The sequence below is a fragment of the Erythrolamprus reginae genome, chromosome 2 (genome assembly GCF_031021105.1).
Source record: "Erythrolamprus reginae isolate rEryReg1 chromosome 2, rEryReg1.hap1, whole genome shotgun sequence".
NCBI classification, from domain to species: Eukaryota; Metazoa; Chordata; class Lepidosauria; order Squamata; family Dipsadidae; genus Erythrolamprus; species Erythrolamprus reginae.
In genome coordinates this window covers 35,833,777-35,842,307 of record NC_091951.1, presented here as the reverse complement: position 1 = coordinate 35,842,307, position 8,531 = coordinate 35,833,777, and positions in this window count along the sequence as shown.

Here is an 8,531-nt window from a genome sequence, read left to right as displayed (position 1 = left end):
TTTAAAATTATTGAGTCAGATTAAAAAAGACTTAGAAATATGGAGTAATATACAATTATCACTTGTAGGAAGAATCTCCACAGTTAAAATGAATACCCTTCCAAAAATATTGTTTCTTTTCCAAGTGATTCCAATAAATCCAGGAACGAAATTCTTTGCCGAATTGAATAAGATAATAAGAAAATTTATTTGGCAAGGTAAAAAATCAAGAATAAAACAAAATTCATTAGAAGATCGTAAGGAAAGAGGAGGCCTGGGTCTCCCAAATTGGAAACTATACTATCATGCCACAGCCCTGACATGGATAAAAGAATGGCTCACACTAGAAAATCAAAGATTGCTTAATCTAGAAGGCCAAGACTTGATGGTCGGGTGGCATGCATTTGTATGGTATGATAAGTTAAGAACCCACTCATATTTTAAAAATAATGTTATTAGAAAGGCATTGATAGAAGTGTGGAATGAAATAAAGAAAAATCACTTTTTAGTAATGCCAGAATGGGTTTCACCCCTTGAAGCTATAGTACACCCAAATCTTAAAGGAAAAGGTAAGATTTGGAAATATAGTGACTTGTTAAATAATCAATTAAAATTAAGAACAAAACAAGAGTTATATGAGTTAGGTATAGATTTAGATTGGTGGCATTATATGCAGATTAGTTCCAGATATCAAATAGACGTAAAGACTTATATTTTTTAAAAAGAAAATAATGTACTGGGCAAATTATTATTCCAAAATCAAACAAAGACAATTGGAAATGTTTATAAATATTTACTAAATCATAGAACGATAGGTTGGATATTGAAAGATAATATGATTAGTTGGTGCAAAAATTTTGGCAAAGAGATTGATTTAGATACTTGGGAAAAGATATGGATGTATAGTTGGAAAATAACAAAATCAATCTCAAAGAAAATCAAATTAAGATGTTTTATAGATGGCACCTTCCACCATACAGAATCTCTAAAATGTTTCCTTCGGTATCGCCCATTTGTTGGAAATGCATAAAAGAAGTTGGCACATATTACCATGCATGGTGGACCTGTCCGGAGACAAAAATATTTTGGAATAAAGTAGAGAACTGGATAAATGAAATAACAAAGGAGAAGATTAAAAAATCTCCTGAATTTTTTCTATTGGGTATTTCAAATATAAAGTATAAAAAAGAAATTTACTATTTAATAATACACATATTGACGGCGGCACGAATAACATTCGCGCAGAAATGGAAAGAAAAGACGATGCCGAAAGACACTGAGGTGTTCAAAAAAATTATAGAGTGTGCAGAACTAGACATGATGACTAAATGTTTGAACAATCAAACCGAAACAGAATTTTATAAAATTTGGGATAAAGTATATGATTGGTGGAATGTTAAAAACAGTATTAAAAATTAAATATATAAGAATAAATGACTATTTAAAAACCATAAGATAGAATTATAAAGTTTATATTATAACTAACTTAGAAGTGTTTATATTATCTCCTTTTATATTACTAATAATTTGTTTATTGATTTTTGATATATATATATACATATAAGTATATTATTATTTAAAAAAAATATATAAAGAAACTTAATCAATAATTTTAATTTTAAAAATTTATAATTAAATTTAATGATAATGTAATCTTCAAGTGTGGCTTTTCTGCTTAGATCTGGTAATAGTTAAGAGTTTTTTTTACATTCTGTATTAGTTAGACTTCTATGATAAGCGGAGCAATGGTAGCTCCTTAAATGTTCAATGTTGTATGTCTTTGTTCGTTTTCTTTTGAAAAGAAAAAAAGAAAAGAAAAGAAAATGACCTGTCTCCTTTGACAAACCATTTTCAGTATTGTTTCTTCAATTGCCTTCCTTGCTGGACAAGACTGTAATGGTGGTAATAGTCTTCCAAAGTACAGTTTTGGAGGGTGCAATGGAGAGAGCTCTCAGGTGCACACTTAGCAGAAAAATGCATACTTGTACATCACATAGCATTGGCCATGGGCTCAGGTCCTCAAATTTTGTTTATCCCTTCACTTTCAGCCATTGTGACATTGAACTCATATAGCATCATCTCTTGGTTCCCTACTTGATACCTTATGTAAGAAAGAGCAAATGTTATCACATCAGGAGGAGGAGGCACAGTGGTTAAAATGAAGTATTGCAGGCTATTTCTGCTGCTTGCCAGCTGCCTACCATTGGAAGTTAGATTCTCACTGGCTAAAGGTTGACTCAGCCTTCCATCCTTCGAGGTCAGTAAAATGAGGACCTAGATTTCTGGGAAAATATGCGGACTCTGTGAACCACTTGGAGAGGGCTGTAAAAGCTCTGTGAAGTGGTATATAAGTCTGCTATTACCATTAACGTCCCAGGGAAGTTTGACTAGATCTTCTTTGTAACCATGAGGACTGATAGTCTTCTACATTTTGAAAGATACAAGACATTTAATATGACGCTCCAATAGGTTGTCAAATATGGAGTTGGAGTTAACCATTCTGAAGTATCAAATCTTCATTGAGGAAGATGTCCTCATCCATACCAGACAAAATAAGAATGAATTATAATGGCCCATTGCTTATTTCAAGAGTGTTGAAATGTTTTTCCACATTGTAACCTTTAAATTCTCAACAATAAGTTTGGATACAAAAAACAATCAAACTTTCCTGAATTGTTTCTTTCACGACTCTCAAATTAGGATTATTCTCCTGAGTCAAACAAAACTCATCTCTAATGGCACACTTTTATGCTCATTCCCAATCCCCCTTCTAAATATTAAAATAATCATAATTATTTATTCCCCTTTGAACATAGTTTATAGGATTTCTACCACAACAATAGTGGTCAATCAATGTGAGAACAAAACAGATAGACTGCGTGTGATAATCTGCTTTGTAACAGCCTCCTGTGGTGGGATCAGAGTTTGGAGTAAAGCTGGACAAATACTGCAGCAGTCTGAAATTGCAGACAGCTCTTCCAAATCTGAGGCAAACTGAACTTTCTTCACTGTAATTGTGGTCTTCTGTGATCTCTGAGATTTAATAAAAGAACTATAGGAAAGATCTCCTGCAGAATATTGTATAAGTCAAATGTTGCTGCTGCTGCATACACAGCTCTTTCTACTTCTACTTCTACTTCTCTCTCAAATTCCTTGTGCTTGTAGGCTGATGAAATGTCCATTAAAGGTGATAATAGAAGAAAAAGAGTGGTTCCATTACTATAAGCCAGGAGACTACTGGATTACTGGAATAATGTCTAGTAATGTAGCTCTATTGTACCAATTTTCATTCTCCAAGCCTCCAACCCACCAACTGAAAGGGTAATTGTCAGCACATCCAAGGGTTCTGGTGATTGATTTTACCTGCTCCAGTATCTTTTCTAGGAATGATTTCATTTCTCCTATTCTTCACCTTGAGAAAGGAAAGTCATTATTGCTTCTCCAAATTTGCTTTATTTTGTAAAACCTGAGTTTGCAAAGTTTCTTTTTAAGTTGTTCCACAAGTGTCAGCCTGAACACTGGGCACTGCCCCACTATGAATCTTGCCTTGTTGGATTCTTCCTGCTTTCAAAATGTTGGTTATGACATATAAAGCCCTACATGGCATTGGATCAGTCCCAGCGACCGGTCAGGTCCCACAGAGCCGACCTTCTCCAGGTCCCACCAACTAGGCAATTTTGCCTGGCAGGGCCTAGTGGGAGAGTCTTCTCTGTAGGGGATCTGGCCAACAGGTCTAGGGCCATTAGACAGTAGCCCCTGGCTGATGAATGGAATGTATGTTTAACTGACTGAATGAGAGTGATTGGTTTTAAGGAATTGGGAGTTTTAGACTAGGTAGTTTTAATTTTAAATTTGGATTTAGGTATTTTTTATTGTTCTTTTATATGTTGTAAGCTGCCCCGAGTCTTCAGAGAGGGGTGGCATATAAATCCATAAATGGATGGATGGATGGATGGATGGATGGATGGATGGATGGATAGATAGATAGATAGATAGATAGATAGATAGATAGATGATAGATAGATAGATAGATAGATAGATAGATAGATAGATAGATAGATAGATAGATAGATAGATAAACAGACAGACAGAGAAACAGATAGACAGACAAATAAAATGACTACCTTGAGACTGTGGAGAGCCACCAACATATTTATCCACATTTATTTTATTTATTTATTAGCAATAGTTAAGCTGTGATTCCCAATAAAGTGACTGGATGAATACCAAACTTTTGCTTGTTAAGAACTGTATCCTTTGCTAGCTGGTTTCTCGCTTCAGTTGTTCGCTTCAAAGCTAGACACATTCTTGGAGAGTAAATAGAAAAGACAGGACAGGTAGTTACCCAGGAACATCCTGCTCCATAGATAAACATGAGCAGAGCATGGCTGCCCAAGAATGTCCATCAAATAGCATGAACCCACAAGGCTCTGTAAGATAACAAAAAGAAATGCTCTGTAAGGTAACAAAAAAGCACGGACAAAGCATGGAGAAAAAATGCTCCCTGGATAAGGGGGACATGGGCAAGACAGTGCCCATGTTGGGTAACAAACTTTGTCTCTGATTGGCAAAATGAGTGTATAAGTTCCTAGCTACACTCTTCTCGGGCGTGGCTTCTTCCTTGTGTGATTGTTGCCTATATGTTATTGGAATCACTATACCCAGTTCTTCTTTGTACAAATAAAAGCTGTTTATTTTCCAAGATTCTTCTTGGCTTTCATTCTGGCATTTTGGAGACTCGAGTGCATTTTTTGACCTTACAATGTGATACATTAATGTTTAGCCACAGAGGATCACATTAAGTAAAGTTAAGGGCAGAATATAGGACAATGACTGTAAAGCCATGAATATTCTGCAGTAAAATCTAGGTCTAAAAAAGTCTTGTTGAAGAGATATCCATCTGTGGATAAGTAATATCTCTAGATAATCCATCACTTGAATCAAGCAGTTAGTCATCTCTAGAGTGGTATAACAGGTAGAAATCATATAATGTAATAACAATGTACATAATATACACTTTGTAGCATCCCTTATTAACATTCTGGAGACATATGAAGATATAGATCTTCTCCCAACCAAAGGGCTAGGATGTGGGTTGCAAGCTATGAGCACATTTAGTCTGGTGCCAGGGGGTACTAAGGATATGGCTTTAATGACATTTTATGGATGGTTTTGAATTGATGTGAGTGTTATATTAGCAAATAAATGCTTTGCTTTTTGCAAAACCTTATTCTAAACAGATTGAAACAGTTACAATAGTAAGAAATGTTCACACTTCCTTTTTGAGTAAATGAAGATGTGGAAGTTCTTACAATTGTAACTTTTCCTTTCCTGGCTATTGAATTATAAGAATAATTTTCTAAATTTTTACTCCCAAGTCATAATGTGGAGAAAATGATAGGTAAAACCAGTTCTTGTGATTTTGAGGTTCCTTTGATCCTGTCATTACAGATTGCTAGAGTTGGAAAGGACCTTGTAGGTCATCTAGTCCAATCTCCGACTCAAGCAGGAGTCCCTATTCCATTTCATACAAATGTCAGTCCAATCTCCTTTTGTAAGTCTCAAGTGTTGGAGTTCTCACAACCTCCATATGAAGCTGTTCCAAAGGTTGATCACTTTCATTTGACATAACAAGCTTGCGATCTCTCTCTGACATTTCTTTTGGCAAGAAGCTCCTAGGGGTGTCAATGGGACTGTTCTTCTTGTAGAAATTTCAAAAATGTCTATCACCTGCAAAGTCCAAATATATTGAATAATTTCATTGAATAACGAGTACCTGCTTTTCTTTTTGGCATTGCACTATATAGCTATAAAGCTACAGTAAATATGACATTCTTTCATGAAAACTCAAACTAAAGATTTATTTATTTATTTATTTATTCATTCATTCATTCATTTATTTATTTATTGAAATTTGTCAAATAAAAAGGAGAACAAGCATAAGAGAATAGAAATACAATGACAGGGATGATAGGCACATTACTGACCCCTTAAGTATGAAGTAAAGTCCATGGAAGTCAATTTGTGACTGAAACTGTGAAAATTTGCAGTTGAGACAACTGAATCAGGTAGAACATTCAAGCATTTGACAACTCTTTTACAGAAATAATATTTTTTACAATCAGGATTATAATGATTTACATGGCAATTAATGTGGTGCTTTTCCTGTATATTAATGCAATTTAAACAGAAAAATTTACAAGTAAAACATTACTATATATAATTTTGTATGTAAAACTAGTTTTGCCCTCAAGCGATGCAGTTCTAATTCATTCAAATGGAGAATTTCAAGCCTAGCAGTGTAAAGATTTCTATTGAGTACAGAAGAATGCAAGTCATTTCTTATTAAGTACTTCTGAACCTGCTTAATTGTACTGAGGTAAGATATATGGTGGGGATTCCAAACACCTGAACAACACTCTAAAATTGATCTAACATAAGTTTTATAAGCTGTAATTAGCAATACAATATTTCCAGGAAAAAAAAGCTTTGCAAAATTATGTTTATAATTCTTAATACTATTTTAGCAATGCTGTTACATTGAGCCTTGGAACATAAATCATCAGAGCAAAGTACACCTAGGCCCTTAACAAAGTGAGGGTCATCTGCTAAATCAATGGCTTATACTTGAAATTCTGATTATGTTTACCAATATATACTAACCAGTGAAGGGTTACCAAAAATTTTACTACCACACTGTGGGCGTGGCTTATGCATTTTCTTTCAACATCTTTCAGTACAAATTGGGTGCTTTGGGGTGGAACTCCATTTTTACTACCCCAGTGAGTGCCCCCCCCCCCAGGTCCGGACAGTAGCCCCCCCCCCCCCCGATACTAACCCTAGAGTGTTTCGATCTCCAAGCAGGCTGGCACGCATTTCTAGGAGGTAAAAAGTATAAAATACATACATACTGTACTTCAGGCAGCATTATATTAGAGGAAGCTTGACACCTAGTTACAAATTAAAGAATGCTACTACCATTCAACACCAAAGTGGCTCTCACCAACAGAAGCTATAATATACCCTAATGCACTAGACCCCGTAAAAATAGTAACGTATGAACAAATTTTGGACCAATAAGAAGATCTGATACCTAAATAAACCCTTAGGGAAAAAGAAATAAACCTGTATTGGTGGAATTTTCTACAAATCCAATCCAAATTTAAGGAAGATAAAACTAAATACGGCTTTCAAAATAACACTATCTTAGATAAGATTATTTTAGGCCCCAACAAAAAACAATTTCTGGAAGAAGTGAAAGGAACAATGATATCTTGGTCTCAAAATTTTGGATACTCCATAAATTTAGCAGAATGGGGAAAAACACAAACTACAAATTAACACTAACAACATCATATAAGGAAAACTTATAATAAATTGTTTTACCACTGGCACCTCCCTCCAACATGACTCAACAAAAAGTATCAAAATGTTTCACCACTATGTTGGAAATGCAAAAGGGAAACAGTTACCTACTAACCCTTATGGTGGACTTGCCCAGTTGCTAAAAACTTTGGGCGCAAAATCAAAAGCTATTTAGAGCAAATTGTGGCACAGACAGTCCTTTTAAAACCTGAACTTTTCCTTCTTAGTATTGCAAGGCAGAAATTTAAAAATGAAGACAAATACTTAATCCGCCACATTATAATGGCAGCAAGATTGCTATATGCACAAAATTTGGAAACAGAAACAGCCATCACAACTTTAAGCTTCATAATTAAGGTCCTTGAGTGTGCAGAAATGACCAAAATGTCTTTGGAATTACAGGAAAAAGATAAATCTGTATTTTACAAAATATGGAAAATTGGTACAAATGGCTCAAACAACAAAAATACATAAAAAACATAAAGGAAAAGCAAAATTAAACACTCCTTCATTTTGTACCGAAATAAAATGAAAATACAGAAACACTGCACCATAAATCGATGGAACATAAAACCCCTAAATATAAATTCGTACCTTCCTCAGAAATACCCAAAATGAATATAATATAATATACAAAACTAAAAAAAACAAGCACACAATTCCACACACTAGATACAAATACTTAATATTAGATCGCTTGATAGTAATAGTCAACAATATGGTTGACAAAATATGTCTTTTATATGATAAACAAATATATGTATGTAGTGAAAGAAAATATTAATTGATGATAAGCAAATAACTATCTATGTGCATATATCAAACACATATAAGCTGATTTGTCTGTCTCTTTCATATTTCTTACTTTTTTCTTTGCATTTTTGTTTGTTTAGATTGTTTTTTATATGCAGAAACTTAATAAAGATTATTTCTTTAAAAAAGATTTATCTGTAGAATTGAATACGTTTTCATCATTGACCAAAAAACCACAATTGCTTTTAAGCTGATCTCATAAATCGTTGATATAGAGCAAAAAAATATATGACAAATTTCCTTATGTTTTAGTGAGACTATCTTCAACCACATTCTGCCCTTCTTGTTGGCTATTTATGAGGTCAACCAGGATTCAAGGCTGTTACCCAACATTACCCTGGGCTACAACATCTATGAGAACTTTTTCAATGCAA